Source organism: Rhinolophus hipposideros (genome assembly GCF_964194185.1).
Source record: "Rhinolophus hipposideros genome assembly, chromosome: 23".
NCBI classification, from domain to species: Eukaryota; Metazoa; Chordata; class Mammalia; order Chiroptera; family Rhinolophidae; genus Rhinolophus; species Rhinolophus hipposideros.
The window spans coordinates 27191034-27212494 of NC_138069.1; positions in this window are offsets into that span (position 1 = coordinate 27191034).

A 21461-nucleotide genomic window follows, 5' to 3' on the forward strand; every position below is an offset into this window, starting at 1 on the left:
AGTTATATATCTTCTACCTCCTTGCATCTCCAGGGCCAGATGAATTAGTTGTTAACCTGAATTTTCTTGGTAATAGTGAACTATGAGTGAGTCTTTCCTATCTTTCCAAACAATGGGCTCCAGAACTGGGAGCCCACGATCAGTACCTCTCCCTTAGAGAAAAATAAGCTGCTCACTTAGTTCTGTGAATAAACTCTTCCAGCTTACCAAATACTGATTCCTGACCCAGGACAAATCCATCACTACAGCTGCACCTGAGTTTCTGTGGATAGCTTTCCTCTTTTCTGTGTTAAGATAAGACAGAGAAAGAGAAATAGTCAGAATAGAAAGTTAAGCACAGGCTGAACCAGATAAGGAACAGGCCTGTATGGGGCTTTGATGGAGAAAGCAGGGAAGAGAACTGATAAATGATCTGAAGACAGAGAGAGAGCTGTTCTTTTAGAGGGTGCAATCTTGTATTTTCCCCCATCTTTCTCTAAACAATCCACTTGTATAATTTCAGTGGACTCAGTTGAATATAAGTCTCTTTCTCTCTCATCTCTCCTCGTAAGTCACTTGTTGATTTTCCAACTTGCAATCTAAAGATCAGAGAAGTAAAACAAGACAAGCAGAAGCTGACATGTTTCTGCAGCAGATACTCATTACTTCATTGCCCCCCAATTTACCTTTTAAGTAAGTCAAGATTTTTAGTCATGGAACTTGATTAAATTGAGGGACTCTTAAGAGCTGCAACAAGAAGAAGAGAACTGTAACTCTCCCCTTCCTCTAACATAGGACTCTCCCCTACCTCTAACATAGGACTCCGAGAATATCAGGAAACGGGTAGGCTGTTTTTTCTCATGGGCAGAAACAGGGTCCAGAGGAGATGCTGGAGACAGGGAAAGGCCTCTGTTAGTGGAATATGTACACTTCAACTGCAGGGGCTTTTTTCAGTTTCGAAAACATCTTTCTTTTTCCAACCCTGGTGTCTCCACAATGGCTGTTCCTCCTGGCTCCCACTTTTCTTCTGTCCAAAGTTTGCTCACCCTTCAGTCGCAATTTAAATGTCTCTTCCTCAGGGAACTCTTCACTTCCTGTCCTTCCTGGGTTGTTTTCCTCGCATTCAGTTCCATGCCCCTTTCCTCTTCTCCTTCCTAATGCTATCACAACTGTAATACGCATAAATTGTTTCCCTCCCACCATTGTGAATTCCGACAGCAGCAGTGACTGAGACCATCTTGTTCATCATGCAATTTTCTGTGCTCACAACAGAGCCTGGAACAGTGGCAGTCTCGCAATAAATGTTTGTCGAATGGATCAATAACGTAGAAGTTAAAAGTCTGGGGTTTTAGGCCCAGACTGTGCTTGACTTGCTCCGTGACCTTGATCCAATGTTTTCTTCTGTAAAATGGGCCACAGTGAGGATTCTGTTTAGTCCTCACCATAAGCTGAGAGAAAGTGAGTACTCTTGGTTATCTATGTCTTGTAGATGGGAAAACTAAGAGTCATAGAGGTTCAATACTGGGTCCAAGTTTCCACAGTATTCGAATCACCACACGGTAGTGAGGCCTCAGTTTCCCTGCCTGTGTGTGTAAAGCTAGAGAACTTCTGAGTTCCTTTCTAAGTCCTATTTTTTAAAAGTTTGCCATCCTAATATGAAACCGGCACAAGTTGGTTAGAGTAGCTGGGGATGGGGATGGATATAGAAAGATCAGTTTTAAAATGATTATAATGATTTAGGTCTTGGGGACGTAAGGGCTAGGGGACAGGGTCAGTAGAAAGGAGAAGGTCCTCTGATAAAAGGTGACGTGTCTCTTCTCATTCCAATTTATCCAACAAGTTAAATGACTCCAGCAAGCTTTAGCAGCTGTCATCGAGCTTGCTTCACAAGATTTGACAAAGATCACGCAGGAGTCAATAATTTGCCCAAAGCTAAATGATACATTCTGACTGTGGCATATCATTACTAGTCACTCTTTCACTCCCCTTCCCCCCCACCCCCACCCGTATATATATTTTTTTCCTCCCTTTTCTCTGGACTTTTTTGCTTTTTGAGCAAAGTGAGTGAGCTATGCCCAGTGGAGAATGAAAGCACAACTCCTGTACCTGGCTTTGCTCACTGCCTCCCTTTAATGGTGCGTGACTTCCTGAGTAATCAGAGAAGACATGGGGTGTGAAATGAGGAATGTGCAGATTCTCCAGCTCTCTTGATGGTCTTCATCTGGTTTTGGAGGAGTTTGGATTCAGAGATACTGTCATTAGCAAGGACAGTAACGATATTAAGGGGCAAGGTGAGAATGAGCCATCAGGAAAATGGGTGGGCAGGGCTCCCCTTGGATTTCTAGGTCTGCTATCATCGGCAATGGGGAATGCAGATGCTGACAGAACTGCTGATGATGTGGCTTCCTCCTCAGCTCTGTCACCAACGCCTGTGACCTTGGCAAATTCACTTTCCTGGGCTCAGTACTTCCCCATCTATAAAGAGAAGATCATGGAGCATGTCGGGGATGCAGGGACTTAATTATTATTTGCAGAAGACTTGGGTATTCTTGGGTGAATGATGCAACCAAGGTGCTGTGCAGAGTATCATTTTGCATGTCAGTTACAAGATGGCTTACCCTTGTCACTCATATTGGGTGAGTCTTAATTGAGGAGTTGCTGTGGATAGAGGGAGGAAGAAATACGAGGCTGGAGAATGGCCATTCCATGAAGTTAACAGCTTTTCAGTCCAATTGACCATACTTCCAATTTCTCATTATTCTTTGTGTTAGCTACTGTGCAAATTAAAGATGGCCACACATTCTTGGATTCTCTTCCTATCAAGAAGTGAAATACGTTTTCCATTCCTTTGAACTTGGATTGGCAGGCCTGGAGTATGGTGGGAATACTATTGAGGCAAGCCTAGTCATTAAGGGACTGGCAGTATTTGCCTTGGTCCCCGGGAGCCTGGGCCACCATGTAGTAAAGTAGTACGTAAAGTAGTCACCAAGGTGCTGGGTAGGCGAGTGAAGCCCTCATGGGACTTGCTGGACCTCTAGCCCAGTCTGCAAGCTGAATAGCCCTAGGTAACCCGGAGGATGCCACATGGAGCATAAGAATCTCCCAGCTGAGTCCTGCTCAAATGTATCATCTACAAGATCATGAGACAGAATAAAATGGGGTAGTTTGTTGCAGAGAAGTAGATAACTAGAGTTACCATTTATTGCTTACCCACCGTGTACCAACTACTATTCTTTATTTAATTCTTAACTCTGAAAGTGAGGTATAATTATCCTAGATTTACATATGAGGAAATTAATTCGTAGAGGGAGCAAGCAACACAGAAACATCTTGGGTTTGAATCCAGGTGTGAATGAGGCCAGAGCTCATGGTCTTTCCATGACAGCACCCACCCTCACTGCCCATGTTTCCTGAGGGCCTGTCCTGGTACATGATATACTGACTTCAATACTTTGTTCTTTTGGGCCGAGTACTGCTCAGATCTATCCTTATGTGAGCACAGGAGGGCATGTTATCTATCATTCAGTGGTCAATATATAAATTAGTTCTCAGATCTTTATTTCTGGATTACTCTTTGCGGAGAGCAAGATATAATCATCTTTAATAATCATCACTAACATTGAGCTATTATTCTCTGTCCAAGGCTCTCTGCTTTGTCTCTTAATTGTCCCGCTGATGTAGAAGAGGCATACTATTATTTCTCTTCATTTCACAGATTAGGTCAAAGAGATCACCCAGTTGGCTCAAACTGAGCCTCGATTAAACCCACACGGGCCCTGTTCTGACCACACTTAGAATAGGTGGCTCCATGAGTGAGGTCCCCATTAGCTGTACGTGGACCCAGCCGGTCTAAGCTGGCCCTTGCTGAAGCTGGCTCTTGCTGAGGGACCATTTTCAGTAGACCCTGGGCAGGTTGCTGCCTGTTCCACCCATGTCGTTTGATTCCCCGGTGTCTAAACCTCTAACACCCTGAGAAGTGTGGTGCTCAAGGATCGGTGACTCGGCTTCTGGCCCTCGATAGCCAATTCCAAATCACTCACAGTGGAGGTGAGGAGGGTGGTTGGTACATGCTGCCTCGTGCTCCCTGGGGACAGCGGAATCTGAGCCTACATACTTTCTCTTGGTAGGTGAACTATGTGACTGCTAAAGGGACAGTAAGTCAGGATTTGTCCAGCCCCTTAGTTTCAGATAAGTAAACTACTATTAGCATTATTTAATGGATGTTTTATAGATCTCATCACCTGCCACCTTCTCAGTTGCTTATTCCTCTTCCAAACTCTGGCCTTTCTTCCCTTTCTCAAATATCCGCAGTGTGGCCGTTCCTCACAGCCTTTGTACTTGCTGTTCCTTGTATCCGACCCTCTCCCTCCACACTTCCTGATTTCCTCCTGTTACTTGGCAGTCCCTTACAGAGCTCTTCCCATGTGTCCTAAGCCCTTTACATTAAATGACATTAAATGACATTAACTCATTTAATCTCACGATCATCTGAGGAAACTGAGGCACAGAGAGGTTAAGTCACTTGCCCAAGGTCACACACCTGGTAAGTGATAAAACCAGGATTTAGACCCCGCTAGTCTGGTTCTAAAGCCCATACTCCCAACTCGGACACAAGCTTTCTTCTTCCTGACACTTCGGCCTGAGCGCCAGGTCACATTGGCCTGTTTTCTGTGCTCCACAGCACTGAGCACTCTCTGAATGTGCCACGTTTGCATTTGTTTGCTGTGGGTGGGTTGTCTGTCCCCCTTCCCCAGGACACGTGCCCCACAAGTGTAGTACCTTGATTTGTCCTGTTCACCACTACATTTCTAGTGCGTTTGTTGAGTAAATGAATAGAGGCCCAATTTAAGTAACTTAGTGGAGGAAAAGGTGATTGTGCAGGTTGGTAGCCCCAAACCCAACCTGATCCCTAGTTTATTTCCCTTTTTACTTGTTCGGTTTTCACTTTTGCTCTTGCTAGATAAAGTGGCACTTTTCAGTGGAAGAGGGCAACTCTAGCATGAACAGATTTGGCTTTGAGTCTGTTTGGTGTCTGCCAGCTGTTGGTAGTGAGACCTTGGGGGAGGCCTTGTAGCCATTCAGAGTCTGTTTTCTGTCTTGAAAAATGTGGGGAATGTATTTTCACTGTTTTTACAGGGCTGGTTTGAGGCTTAAGTAGCAATACTATCAGGAGCAGCCACAGCTAATGTGAAACCATCCCCCTTGTATGCCAGGCAGTGTGCTAGGCCCATTATATGGATTGTTTCATTTAGTGCTCCTCAAAACCCTAAGAGGAAGATAGAGTTGTCAGACCCATTTTTCAGCGAGGAAACTGAGGCACAGAGAAGTCTGAGGATTTGTCCAAGTAAGAATCATATTTTTAACCCACACAGTCTGATTCCCAAATCTAAGCTCTTAACCACTATGCACGCGCATGCCACGTGCTATGAAAAACGTCAGTGGTTATCATTGTTACAAAGTGCAGCACACCGTGGGACTGGTGGTTGCCTGTTGGAGCTGCTTTGCGTTCGTCCCGCTCTGGGTGGAAGGTAGCATCTTGTAACAGATGTGCTTCACCCTGGCACGGGGCTGACAGGGTGATTGGATATTGCTCCCAAGTCGGCAGGGTGAGCAGAGACAATGAAGAAGGAGAGGAAAAAAATGAAGATTAAAACGTCTGAAGGTTGCAGAGAGCAAACACTTCCCTTTCCCGCCGAACATTAGCTGGCATTTAAGGAAAATTACATAACCGTGCAACTTCCATATAATAAATTGGCTTACAGCTGGTGCTGTATGTTTCATGTCTTTTTAAAAACTAGAGCAATATGTTGGTAAATAAACACAGTTGTACTTCAGCACATAAAAATCGAGATGGATATTAAAGCACCTGTTTCCTGTTGTGTGAACCAATGGGAGATATTAGAATCATTTTTACTGATTTCAGTAATACATGTTGCTATTGAAATGAACAGTCTGGTGTACTAAAAAATCATGAGCATTTTTAGCTTCTTTGCATGACAGTATGTAGTTCTTATGCATGTTATTTATCTATTTAAATTTATTTTCAGTGTACAACATTATAATTTGGTATCTGTATAAACTATGTCATGCTCACCACCAAAGTCTAGTTTCTATTTGTCACCGTATATTTGATCCCCTTTACCCCTTTTGCCCTCCCCATTTCCTTGTGGTAACCACCAATCTGTTGTCTCTATGAGTTTGTTTTTAATTTGTTTTGTTTTGTTTCTTTTTTTGTTTTATATTCCACATATGAATGAAATCATTAGTTTTTGTTCTTTTCCTTCTGACTTATTTCACTTAGTTTAATACCCTCAAGGTCCATCTATGTTGTTACAAACAGCAATATTTCATTTTTTTGTGGCTGACTAGGATTACATATATACCACATCTTTTTTACCCATTCATCTGTTGATGGACACTTACCAGGTTGTTTTCATTTCTTAGCTATTGAACACAATGCTACAATGAACATAGGGGTGCGTATATATTTTTAAATTAGTATTTTTATATCCTTCAAATAAATACCCCAAAGTGGCTGGATCATATGGTAGTTCTAGTCTTAATTTTTTGAGGACCCTCCGGACTGTTTTCCATAATGGCCCCACCAGTTTACATTCATACCAGCAGTGTCTGTGGGTTTCCTTTTCTCCACATCCTCTCCAACACTCGTTACGTCTTGTCTTTTTCATGGTAGCCATTCTAATAGGTATGAGGTGATATCTCATGTGTTTTTGATTTGCAGTTCCCTGATGATTCGTGGTGGTGGCCATCTTTTCATCATCTGTATGTCTCTCTTGGAAAAACAACTCTGCCCACTTTTTTTAAAAATTGACTTATTTGTTTTTTTGGTGTTGTGGAGTTGTACCTCATACCTTTTTAACGTTTTAATCTGGAAAACTCATTGACATTTCATGTTGGAAGTACATGGAGCATTGTGTTTCAATGTGACCACTTAGGACCAGAGCATGAAAAGATGGTGAGCAAAGGGGATCAGAGGTAAGAATGGAGAAAGCTCGGAGGCAGCATGAGCCTGGATGAATCAAGCATGTCGGAACTCAGCTCTTTACTTATCAATATGGTACCTTAGGAGGTAATACAAACTAACATTAGCATAATGTGCTAGAGTTTGCAAAGGCTGTGCCTACTTTCTTTCACATGAACTTGGAGTTTATTACCCCCATTATAAATGTAGAAATGACACACAGGACAGTTGTGTGTCATGTCTAAGTTCATATCATTAGGTCTTGGAAGATCTGGGATTTGAGCTGCTGTTTTCTGACTATAAAATCTCCTTTTGTTATATTGCATTCCACGCTCTCTGATGTAGTTACTATTTTGTCTTGTTCCATGACAAGGAATAGAAACAAAAGATTTGGCCTACAGATCCAATATTGCTAGCGGTTTTAATATCAGCGCAGCTGACAAAAATAATCTTTCCAGAACATATATAACACTCTTGGTATTCATTCATTCATTCATATATTCCACTGATATTTATTTACTATGTGCTAAATATCTTGTTCAGCATTAGAGTTGCATATTATATGTTACATATATTAAACAAGATGATTAATAAAGCTTTGATAATTTTGAAAATGAAGATAAAATGGCACCAGCCAATGTAAATTGGTGTGTGCATTTTTTGGAGGGCAGTTTGAAAGTATCTTCGTTTTGAATGCACTAGTTCTTAAACCCAGAAATTTCACTTCTTGCTATCCATCACAGAAAAACATTGGCATATATGCATAAGGGGTTGTGTATGAGGGTATGCATTGCAACATTATTTGTTAGCAAAAAGCAGAGCAACCTAAATGTTCTCACTAGTAGAGTGATTAAATAATTCATGTTAAAATAAATACAGAGGATGCCAAAAAATGTATAAACATTTTAAGAAAGGGAAAGAAAACTATTAGTTGTAATACTAATATACTAATAAACTCATTAGTAAATACTAATATACTCATATACTGATAACAAAAGATGAAAACAAGTCACATTTGACTTCTGCAATTATAAGAGGTGCTCAAAGTGGTTACTATTAGTGTCCAGACACTTCTGGTTATGGCAAACTACTGCTTGAACATAGATAACAGCTTTTAAAATGTGTATACATTTTTTGGCACCCCTGGTATAAGTGGAAGACTATTATGCAGGAAATAAAGAAATGAGGTAAATATGTATGTACTGAAATATTAAGATGTCCAAAGCTTACTGTTTTGTAAAAAAAGAAAACTATTTACAGTAGATGTAACTGATGTTAAAAAAAAAAAACAACAATCAGAAACAATAGTATCTATCTATCATCTATCTATCTAGAAATACATAGAAACACAGTCCAATACACACACACACACACACACACACACACACACACACACACACACACACACACACTGTAAAAAATGGTCTGGAAGATTACATTCCATACAAATTGTTAGCCCTGGTTGGTGGAGGGAAGGATTGGAGGGTTAAGATAAAGGTAACAGATAAAGGTTCTGCTCTATGTGTACTTATTAAGTTTTTTACTCATAGAACTAAAATTGAAGCATAAACTGTTTCATGTCATGTTAAAGTGAAGAACACTTATTTCTCAGAGGTAACAGCCGAATCTAAGTTCTGTGCCTTAGTCAATTCGGGCTGCTATATCAAAGTACCATGGACTGGTGGCTTATGAACAACAGAAATTTATTTCTCACACTTCTAGAGGCTGGGAGTCTGAGATCAGGTGCTAGCATAGTCAGATTCTGGTGAGAGCCCTCTTCACCATTGCAGACTGCTAACTTCTTGCTGTGTCCTTACATGGCAAAAAGAGGTCAAGAGATCTTTCTGTGGCCCCTTTTATAAGGGCCCTAATCCCATTCCTGAGGGCTCCACCCTCATGATCTAATTACCTACCAGAGGCCCCACTACCCAGTATCACTGTATTGAGATTTTAACATATGAATTTTGGGGGGACACCGATGTTCAGCCCATTGCACTCTAAAGGATGTGTAGCATTGTTGTATATGCTACATAAGAACAAAGCTTTTCTCTAGACCCCAAACAGCTTCCACTCTGGCTTCTCACACTGAATTGGCTGGAAGAACGCGTAAGTCACCTCTAGTATATCGGTTAGTTTTCTGATAAGTGGTAAGCCTTTGCATGGGAGCTTTGCATATAATTTTGGAGAGCTGGCTGGAGGGCACATGACGTTAGCTAGGCTGTAGTAATGACACTGTTCCTGGAGTCATATTATGACCTCAAGTGAATTATGTGTGCTTAGCCACCTTCGCTAACTTTTTAGAAAGATGAGTGACTTTCAATGAAATATAATAGATTGAACACAAAGACTTATCTCTGCTCTTTTCAAAAAATCACACTAAAATTGACAAATAAGGTAAATAAATAAAAATAATAACTGCATATAGCAGCACTGGGGATGCCCCCCTCAGGTCTCCCTTCATGAGGACCTGGTATGAGCAGTGACAGTGGCTGATAGGCACCAGCTGTTGTACCATCAGATCTGCTGTGTCATTGACACTGAGATCACACTCTTGCTGGGATGCTCCTAGGTGATATCCGGGCATGACGGGAACTGAAGCCAGGCCATTTATGCCCAAGGTGGGACTTCTCTAATGGACTTTCTTTGCATTGGCCATTGGCCTGGCAGGGACTTTGTTAGAACTGCACTGTAGTTTGAGGCTCTTCTTACCCAATCCTCCTTTTACAGGCGTGAGTCTGAAAGCTCTCTCCACCTATTCTCTCTCTGTCTCTCTCCCTTACCCTTTATAGATATCTCCTCCAATCTTTTGCAAAGTCTAATTCCATCTTGTCATCTGCTTCTCAGAAGACCTGAATTGACACAATGTATAAACAAGATTTAAATCCCTAAAACAATGAGAACGGGAAAGAAGATTTCAGCATACTTTGATCAGATATTTGGGGGATAGAAAGTAGATTATTGAGTGTAACTGACTTAAAGTGGAGAAGGTCATAGAGGTTGGGGTGGGAAGCATGTGATTCAAGCTGAAGAACTCTAGCAAGTCTGGAATTGGGAGCACCATGTGTCTCCCAAGCTTATGATTCAGAATGGGCTAAAATCAGGGGATTGATGGAAAGTCTGAATAATTAACAATTATAATAGGTCTTTCACTCCTTCCAGTGAAGAAGGAGAGAGTTGTAACCTCTGGAGAAGTTAAAATAGAAAGGTTCTCTACGCCTGGGGCCCACAAGCTCAGCTAAGACAAAACAGGACGTCTACACAGGTGAGGTTTGAGATTTTCTACCACTCTCCTATCATTAGGTTTCCAGAATGCTGGTCCCAGCCTTATAAAATGCAGGCAGGAGACTGGAGGCTTTCTCTTGGGAAAACAGGTCTACAAAAGAAAGTAAGTGGTACTGACATCAAGAGATTCTTCAGGGAAATTCAAGACCTTTGTGCATTCATCCTATAAATGCCCTGCTGAGTCACACAGTTTTCTATCAGCTTCTGATGCCTGTCTCTTAAGTAAGACTGAACCACCAAGGTTAACTAGACATGAAAATGCAAAACAAAGAAACAGAAAAGAAGAATGTGAGAGATCAGAGACATGACAGAGAACAAAATAAAACCTAAATAAACACAACCATAACTAAAATTCTTTGGTAAGAGGAGGAATTGTAGCTATGATACAAAACATAACAAAAAATAAAAAAAATAGAAGAACAGTCAAAAAAAGATGAAAGACTCTTGGGAATGTAGAATATGATAGTGGAAATTGTTATTTGCATAGAAGAGTTCCTATAATATAGGACAAAAAAAGACAGAGATAGAAAATATGAGAAGAGATTTACAAATTGGAGAATTTGTGTAAGAGGACGAATATCTGACTGACATTAACACATTCCAAATGGCAGGAAAGGTAAATTGAAGGAAGGGAACTAGAAAAGAAAGCCAAGAAGATTTCCCAGAAAAGAAGCCTGTGTGACATTCCATATTAGAAGTTCCCCTGAGTGCCAAGCATAACAATGCAAGACATTAACACATTAAGGCTTTAGAGTACCTGGGATAAAGAGAGGGTTTCACAGCTTTCAGGGGAAAATTGGGAATGATTTTGGGTAAAGCTGCTCATTGGCATAATTGGAAGTTAGATGACAATGACTTCATGCTTTTAAAATTCTCATCAAAAGTTGTTGACAATCTAGAATTGTATACCCAGTAAGACTACACGTGAGAATGTAAAGTTACAATATTTTTAATGAAGCAAAGGTCTCAAAAAACTTATCTACCAAGCATCTGGAAGACATTGGAGAGGGGGCTCCCCCAAATGACAGAGTAAATCAAGAAAAAGACAGAAGAAACGAAGCAGGGTACCCGGCAGAGGAGTGAGGAATTCCCAGATGATGTGGAAGAAAAATCTCAGGGCAACATCTATGCAGCAGGCTAGGAAAGTAGCCAGCTGGGATTAGGACTGGGGGATGGAGGGTTCCAGGAAGAATGTCTCCAAGAGGAAAAACAAAATGAATTGGATAGATTTACTGATATGTTTGACCTTATTGAGGATCAAAAATTTGGGGGCAGGGTCGTAAATACATATGTGGAAAGTTAAGCAAACAAATCAAAGAGGTAATTAATTAACTCCTGGAAACACAAAGTATCAGAAAGGAATTATAACTACAGAACTGTGGTGCAGCTATTCAGAAATAACCAGTCATAATGATGTTGTGGACACTACTACCGATTAGCCCAGAAAGTATTACATGATACTGAGAGCCTGAGAGAAGGGGAGATTAGTGTGAAAATAAAGAGTGTTTCAGATAGTGAAATCATCATCTTCCCTTGTAGGAAATCAGTAAATCATAGTAGAAATGGGAAATAAATCAAGAAGGGTAGTATAAGCATACTATTTAAAAATATGGGAAGTAAGTAACAGAAAAAACATCTAAGAGATTTGAAAGTGGCTGCCTGTAGGGAGCTGGAATTGGAGGAGGGCAAAGGTGGAGCAGGAGACAACCTTTTCCATGTATAAGCCTTGTAGTATTCTTTACTTTCTAAACTATATAGAAAAATACTTTGATGAAAATTAAAAAATAAATTTTATAAAAGTCATGGATTAGAAAAACGAGGAGAGATATATCCTTTCCTTCCACAGAGGATTTTTCTAGGTAAATTTTTCCAATTTCCTTATCCCCTTCATTCATCTTCTGATGTGCTCTGGGGAAGACAGTAAAACAGAAGCTTTCAAGATCAAAAGTTCTGAATTTAGCTCCTTTGCTTTGTTTCTAAAACCCATAAAACTTTTGTGCACTGTTTGATTCTTTTTTAAAACAAAAATCTTTCAGTGTTTGGTTAAAAAAAAATATTCAATGATCACAATCGTAAAACTAGAAAAGCTGATCTCAGTCACTGTCCTGTGTATGCAAACAATCCTCTGGTAACACAATGAAAAAGATTCCGTGTTTCAATGAAATATGAAGGTGGAAGAGAGAGGCCATAAAGGTCTTTCTGTGAAGCTGACACTGGCTGAGCCAGCCACTTTCCACACTTCCTTTCATTTAACCCTTGGAAGTAGTAGGTACAGTCATCATCACTGTAAGGCTAGCCGTGTATTACCCATGTCCCTCACTCTGCATAAGGCTCTGTGGCCTCCCAGGTCCTGTGGTACTGGTGGCCATACGAGGCACACTTCCTCCAGCTAATTCCATCTCACTGTCTAATTGGATCCTCACAGCAACTTTCAAAGGGATGCAGACACTTAGTTTCTTCAGGTTACAGACAAGAAAAAGAAAACTGAAATAAATGGAAAGATTTGTTAATATCCCCCAGGTAGGAGGTGAGATTGCTGGAAAGAGCTGTAATTTCTGCTCTGAGCCCAATAAAGTTTATCAGTTAAGGAGAGATATTTTTATCTTTGTTATGGTGAATTTACACACTTCTGCTCCAACTGGGATGAGCCCAGAGAAGCTGAATACCCAGCTCACACCTTTCCAGAGCTCAGTCCAGGGAGAGAGGGCAGAATCTGTGTCTATATAAAGTTTTCTGGATCTGGTTTGACTATATATGTTATACATACACACACACACACACACACACACACACATCATGTGTGTGTATGTATTTATAATTGGTGAATATATATTATATATATATGAGGAGAGAGAGAGACATGTTTTTCTCTTACACAATGCTGTGCCACTTTCATATAATTGAAAGTCAGAATTATTCCAATCAGCTTGGGCTCATTTCTGGTAATTCATACCCTTAAACATCTAAATGTCATATATTTCTAGCGGGAGCCAGAGAACGACAATCACATGTACAATCAGAATGCTCTCCAGGTCCGTTGTGTATAACTGGAGAGGAGGGAGCTTTGCAAGGGAGCTCTTAAATTCCAGAGCAAGACTATAATTAGTTGTAATAGGACCCAGAGTAACTTCACGGCCATAATTCTCAGCAGGAAAACAATTATATTGCAGCCATATAACTAGACAGACATGCTGTAAATACAAAACATTCTCTGAAAATATATGCTGTGTATTTCTAAACACATGGAAAATTAAGTCAGACACTTCTTTGCTAATTGTAATTCAGTGCCGTATTTATTCCCTATATTTTCCTTAACATTGTTTTTCCTTTTTTTGCCCAGCTATAGATTTTCCATTTTAACATATATTATTTCACTTAGGAAATATAATAAAGGAAACAATGATAAATTTAAAATATGGTATGTTCCAGAGAGGCAATCTGGGGCAAAGAAAGCCCTGCACTGGAGTCTGGGAGACTGCATTCTTTTTTTTTTTAATTGAGATATAATTGACATACATTGTATTAGTTTTAGGTGTGTAACATAACAACTTGATATATGTATAGTGAAATGATCACCACAAGGTTAGTTAACACCCATCATCTCACATAGTTAGAAATTTTATGTTTTTGTGAGAACTTTTTTATTATTAAAATTTATTGGGGTGACAATGTTCAGCAAAACTACATAGGTTTCAAGTGTACAATTCTATAAAACATCATCTGTATATTGCATTATGTCATCACCACCCAGTCAGTTCTCCTTCCATCACCGTGTATTTGATCCCCCTCACCCTCATCTCCCACCCCCCTCGCCCCTTACCCTCTGGTTACCACTAACTATTGTCTGTGTCTATGAGTTTTTGTTTCTTTATTTGTTTGTCTTGTTCCTTTGTTGCCATAAGAAATGATGATATACTTCCATTTATGATAACATGGATGAATCTTGAGATTATTATGGTAAGAGAAATAAGTCAGACAGAAAAATAAGAACTTTTAAGATCTGCTTTCTTAGCAACTTTCAAATATGCAATACAGTATTGTTAGTCACCAGGTTGTATATTACATTCCCAGGACTTATCGTTTTTTGTTTTTAATTAAAGTTTATTGGGGTGACAATGGTTAGTAAAGTTACATAGGTTTCAGGTGTACAATTCTGTATTACATCATCTACATAGGGATCAAACATATGGTGATGGAAGGAGACCTGATTCTGGGTGGTGGACTTACTTATCTTATAACTGGAAGTTTGTACCTTTTAACTGTCTTCACCTGTTTGACTCACTCTGCCACCACCTGCCTCTGGCAACCACCAAATCTATTCTTTCCCTCTGTGAATTGGTTTTCAGATTCCCACATATAAGTGAGAACATACAGTTTTTGTCTTTCTCTGTCTGACTTGACTTGTTTCACTTAGCATAATGCCCCCACGGTCTATCTATGTTGCTGCAAATGGTAGGATTTCCTTCTTTTTTTATGGCTGAATAACCATATATATATATGTATATATATATATATACATATATATATATACATATATATATATATAATTTCTTTATTCATCGCTCAATGAACACTTAAGTTGTTTCCATATTTTGGCTATTATAAATAATGTTTCAATGAACATCAGGGCAGATAACCTTTTGAATTAATATTTTTGTTTCCTTCTGGTAAATAACCCAGAAGTGAAATTGTTGGATCATATGGTAGTTCTGTTTTTAATTTTTTGGGGGACCCTCCATACTGTTTTCACGGAGTGGTTCGACCAATTTATATCCCTACCAACACTGCACAAAGATTCCCTTTTCTCCACATCTAACACTTGTTTGTTGGTTTACTGAGGACAGCTGTTGTGACAGGTATAAGGTGCTATCTCATTGTGGTTTTGATTTGGATTTCCCTGATGATTAGTGATGTTGGGCATATTTTCATGTGTCCGTTGGCCATCTGTGTGTCCTCCTTGGAGAGCCTGGATCCGTCATCTGGTCCTGTCCCTGACTGGGCCCATCATTGTGTCCCGAAGCCATAAAATGGCAGGTTATACATCAAGTCTGACAAATACATGACAGATGTCTTTGTTATAACCTGTGCAGTATTTGTGGTGGGGGGTAAAAAGAGCCATCATTTAAAAATCAAGGTTTTTCATATAAAAATCTGGATTCCTGGCTCCTCATGAAAAAATCAGAAGATGTGGCCCCACTGGGTCCACAAATCCTTACTGCAACAGTCAGCAGTAGCTGGGTAGCCTTGGTAGAGGCAGATCCTCTCTAGGTTGCCACAGGATTCACCAGTCCATTTAGCTCATTTAGGCTGTCCACTTTCTCATCAGCTTCCTCACCTGTAAAAGGGAGACATTAGATTGAATATTTAGGCAAGTTGGATAGCCTAAATATCCATCTTTTAAGCTCTTGGATTCTGTAGCAGTACTAACTAAAAGACTGATTTAGAATTATATTAAATGTTATGAAAACCAAAAAAGAGGCCGAATTATGTATTTTTCCTCCTTTTAGTTTGTGTGCTTATTTTGCTGATAGTCTGTTTTTACTCCTGGGAGAAAATGATAAATCACCGATGCCTGCAAAAACTGTATTCTCTCTTTGCATGAGAATTTACACCAAGTTAAATGGATATTTACTCATCAAGCAGTTTAAGCACTTGGAATTCTCTGGGTTTAGGGGGGTTATAACAGAACCTCGAAAATATTTTAACACAGTTTTATTTGCCTGTGACCTCTGTGGCTCCTACGTAATCCTAAAATCGTAGCTTTTCCAAAGGAATCATTTCCTCCTGCCTTCTGCGTTACAAAGACTGTGTAGTGAAAAGCCCCCACAGGCACCAAAGAGGGAAAGAACTAATTCCTGAGTTTGAATGTGCCAGATTTTATGCCACTTTCAAAAGCCTGGTGCCCTTGACCCACCTTAGCCCCACTCACGGCTCCCAGCAGAGAAAATGGTCAATGCATGGTGGAATTAGATTTCGTTATCATTAAAGTTACAGTTTCGGGCCTCTGAGAATACCACTTCCTATCCTGGAATGACTAGCCTTCATAATGGGTGAAGGCATGGAGACTTTTAGGAAAAATGAACATTCTATGAGCATCTTTGGTTGAATTACCAAGATGGAATTCTTGGTGTCCAAGCTTCTTTCATTACCTGATTGCCTGAAGAGTTGGCCTTCCATTACAAGGTTTGGATAAAATACATTACTTTTGAATTAATTAAAACCATTCACCTGTAGAGTATTGGGGTTTTCTGTGTAGACAATAATGTTATCTTTAATTAACCATTGTTTTGCTTTTTCCTTTTCGATTTTCATACTTTTGTATACCTTCTATGATTTTTTATCAACTTAGTACCAAGGGTAGGGTGTCTAATATATTTTGAATGAAAGTGGTGTTGGCTAAGATATGATCTTAAATGAAATACTCTAACATTTAATGGTCAACACTATATCTCAAATATTTGTTATGAGGGTTTTTTGCTTGTTTTTGGATGCGTGTTATCAGGCTAAGGAAGTTCCATATATATATATATATATATGTCTGTGTCTGTATGCTAACATGAGTGAATGTTAAATTTCATCTAATCTTTGTTTCTTTTCTCCTGTATCTATTAAGATGAGTCACATGATTTTTAATTGGTTAATATAATCAACTACATCAGTAAAAGTTCTATTGTAAAGTTAATCTTGAATTCCTGGGGATATCCCAACTTAGTCATTTGCCTTTAAAATTGGCAAGGGAGTACCAAGAAATACCAAGTACGAGTGAGTATACCTGGGTGCAAAATGCACTTCCTGCTGATGCCCACTTCCAGAATGGTGACACTAATTGGCTTGTTACTTTATTGGTATAAGAAACCTAAAGTGACAGGGGTGATAGTCATCACTTAAAGTCTGATAGAACATTTGTCGTATTTTCTGGTGAAAGCATTGCACTCTTCGAACCAGGACTCCTAGATCTGCAGTGTAGTTTTGAAAATGGTAAGCACAAATTCCCCTAGTTGGTCTCTAGACGTGATAATAAGCAGGGCCACTCCTATTTCATTTCTGAGTTCCTGGTCCCATGTGTTCTACCTATTTGGACCCAGCACCACATAATCATCATTGATTTGGGGAGTATTTCCCATATCACAGTGTATCATCTCTAAGATGGTCCCTCAGGTATGGCTTCAAGGGCCATTCCATCACTCTGTCAGTCCATCAGCTTCTAAGAAAGGCATGTATGTGACAGTACCAATCATGATCATTTGCCCACTGTCTTTCTCTTTTGGTTCGAGGCAGTGTTACATGGGATTTCCTGCTGTTGGACCAAACACTGTGTGACTCCTCACACAGTGGTGCTGGTGAGGCTGGTGTAGGAAGCAAAGGCAAATCCGTATCCAGTAGTTCTCATTTTCCATCAAGATGAATTGCTGCTCCTTCCACGGTGGGAAGAATCCAATATAGTCAACTGGCCACCAACTAGTTGGCTGGTCTCCTTAAATGCTGGCTGGATTGGGGGCTCAGAGTGGTGTCTTGCTGGGAAATTGTACACTTGGCATTGGAAATAGTTGTCCGCCTTTCTGAGTGGCTGCCCCTACTATTGGGCTCTTTCCTAGCCTTCATCCAATCTACCGTGGCTATTCCATTTGTGGGCACATTGTGCCAGCGCTGGGTGGCCATGGCAGAGTATGGATGATGTCACCTGGCCAAGTCCTCCAGTCCACTGGTGCCTCGTGCCTCTTCTGTTGTTAATGTTCCCTGGTAGTTATTAACATGTGAAACAAAGATCTTTAGTCTTTGTTCCCACTCCCATAGTTCATCCACATACCTCTTCCTCACACCTGCTGGTTCCTGACCTTCTAATCTTTGACTTTCTGGGCTACTCTCTTCTCACACAAAATGATGAATATAAACATTACCTAAAGCTCTGCCCACTGAGGGCATTTCCTCTCACTATTGCCTTTCTGGGACATCCCTGCATCAGGGGGTAGTAAATTTTTCAGTCCATTTTCAGCTCATATCCACATATTGAACTGTCTGGACTATAAACCAAACTTGACTTTTTTCGCCTCTGCTAGGTGGTCACAAGGGACTTCCATGCCATGTGGCCATACGTGTGAATAGATGGAGAAGCACCAGTGAAACACACGTGGATGTCGTGGGGATCTGTTACCAGCTTGTGCTTATTCTTATGCCCCCTGACCCTCTTCATGTTTGATCTAATATGTACTGCTTCCATTTTATGGTAGATTGTTTCAAGATCTTCCTCTACGTAGACTTAGTGGGTCTGAAAGAACCCAGCTCACGATGGCCAGTTCTATCCATAATCACATGATGTCTCATGATTAAGGTCTCTGTCTCTACCAGCTCTAGGTTGCAGGCCAGGAGAAGCTTTTCTAACGGTGTATAGCTTTGCTGCAGATGGTATGGTCCTTGCTCTGTGATACTAATATTGATGATGTGATTCTTCTTTAAAGTTTATTATAATTCCATCTAGTGACTTTACCCAGTCAAATGTCTTTAAAGCCCTAACACTGCTAGGACATATGGCGCATCGTTCAGGGCTGTTTGTACCATGTACAAACAGAACTCTGCATCTGCTAGAGTTCTTTGCCGCTCTGAGCCCCACTCGGTGATGGCAGCCTTCTGTGTTACTTGATAAATGCTTCAAAGCAACATTCTTAAATGTGACAGTTGTCATTGTATTGCCTCTTTGCTCCGAACCTACCCTTTTCACCCTGCTTATGATACTGGAGCTGTGTCTTGCAGAGCTTTTTGTTTTGGGCCAGCTTTCATGTAGTGATGCTTTGCCAGCAGAGGGCACTAGAAGGGGTTTTTCTGTCAATTCTTGTGGGCTTTCTTTGCTTCTCACCCCCATGCTTTAAGCTACACGTGGGAAATCCGAGGCACTCCTTGATTTCAATGGGGATAATGGTATTATGAAGTAGCAGAGGCCAAGTGACAGCACCTTTAAAAACAAGATGGCCACATCTTGCTGCCATAAAGAGCAGCAGGGGCATACTAGTAATTAGAATGTCCTGGCCTGCAAAGCCCTTGGTTAACTGAATGTCCCAGTAAAAAAAAAGAAAAGTGTGGGCAACCTCCTAGTATTTGTTTGATCTATATAACCAAAGATCCCCCTCGCTGTAGTAACAGAAAATCTGACTTGCATGACCACAGTGGTGAGTTAAAACCTCAATTTCAGACCTATGTCAATTCACAGACCCCTAGTCACATTAAGGGAAGTCTAGGTTTCCTTGAGGAAGGATCCTGAAACATTGCCACAAGTACATAATATAAATCTTCCTTCAAGCCTTGTGCAAAAGATCTGTAGCAATACCAGAGTGACTGAGCATTGGAGGCAAAGGACATGCACAGACCTGCAGAGATTACTGGACAGTGACTTTGAATTGATGTTCATTCCTGGGGACATACTCAAAGTAAAGGCTTACGGCAATCAAGCAATACATGGAGCCTTAATTCAAGTCTTAATCATCGTGGGTGTAGTTCACCCACAGACTCATTCCATGGTGATCTGCTCCAGTTCCTCAATGAGTAATTTGAAAAGATATACCAGAAAATAGATGGAATGTCCACATGTCTCTTTGACACATTGAGTGACAGCTGTTGTGGTAGGAAGGGCCCAGTGGAAGCCCCTGGAACTTCACTTCCAAGCTAGTTAGAAGCAATACTGCATCCCTGGGGGGTTTCAGAGACTGATGACACCATCCAATATTTGAAAGCTGTGGGGATGTGATACATGTCATGTCTCCATTTAACCCGTAGTTTGACCTATGCAAAAGTTGAATGGATCTTGGAGGAAGAATGTGGACTATTGTAAATGTGATCAGGTGTTGACTCCAATCGTGGCTGTGCTCCCAGATGCAGTCTTATTTCTTAGAGCAAATTGACATGGCCCTTGTCATTCGGTATGCAGCTGTGGACTTGGGAAATGATGTTTTCTCCATACCAATGTTTAAGGACCGCTGGAAGCAATGTGTTCCTATCCAGCAGAGCCAAGAGGACGTCCCTACACCCAGCCTCAGGGCTGCACCAGGTCTGCTCTCTGCTGTCATGGAGTCGGCAGTGATCTTGGTCATCTTGACCTTCTGCAAAATATCACACTGGTCTGCTACATTGATGATGTTATGCTATTTTTATCTCATGAGCAGACAGTAGCAAGTGCTTTGGTGCCTTGGAAAAACATATGTGAACTACAGGGAGAGAAATACAACACATACAATTTCAGGGTCTCCACACTGCGGTGAAGTTCTGGGGGTTCCCGTAACAGGAGCTTATCAAGATATCACCTCCAATGTGAAATACAAGTTGCTGAACCTTGTGCCACACACCATGATAAAAGAGGAATGATGCTCAGTAAAGCCTTTTGGACTTAGGAGTCAGTATATACCACATTTAAGTGTACTGTTTTGAGCTATCTACAAAGTCACTGTGTAAGGTTGCCAATTTCAATTGGGACACAGAGAAAAAAGACCCTCTGGAGCATGCCCAGGCTTCCTTACAAGCTGCTCTATCACTTGGGCCTTGTGGTTGTACAGATTCAATGATATTTGAGGTCTCTGTGGCTATGCGGAATGCTACACAGAGCCTCTGACAAGCACCAGTAGATCACAGCATAGACCTCTAGGGTGCTGAAGCAAACCCTGTTTGCTGATAACTATTATCATCTGGAGAAACAGCTTCTGGTTTGCTGCTGGGCCTTGATGGAGACTAAGTGCCTAATTATGGTACATCAGATGACCGTGTAGCCTGAGCTTCTCATCATAAGCTCCCCTTTATCCAATTTTGGGTTCCACCCTCCTTATCAGCAACCCCATATATTTCTACATATATTCTCCCAACACCTGCTGGTACACATTGGCTAGCATGTTGGTTATAATCCCTTAATTCATGCCTATTTTACCTTGTTTCATATCAGTTCTCCAGATGTTATATACCATAATAATCCCTTTACTCTCTCCAAATCTCAGCTTTCTGTATATAAAGTAAAGTGTATCCTCTATTATATTTATTTGCAAATAACAGTACTCTCTAGCTACTTTTGACAGAGCAGGAATTCATTAAAAGGCAGAATCTTTATGGGGGGCAGAGACTCAGGCTTGGAGGCTGTACACCTGAGAAATATGCCCATATTACTCTCTGTCTTCGGGTGGAGACCCTTCTGCTACCATAGTTGCTGAACACAGACATTAAATGTACTATCGTGGATAATGTGTCT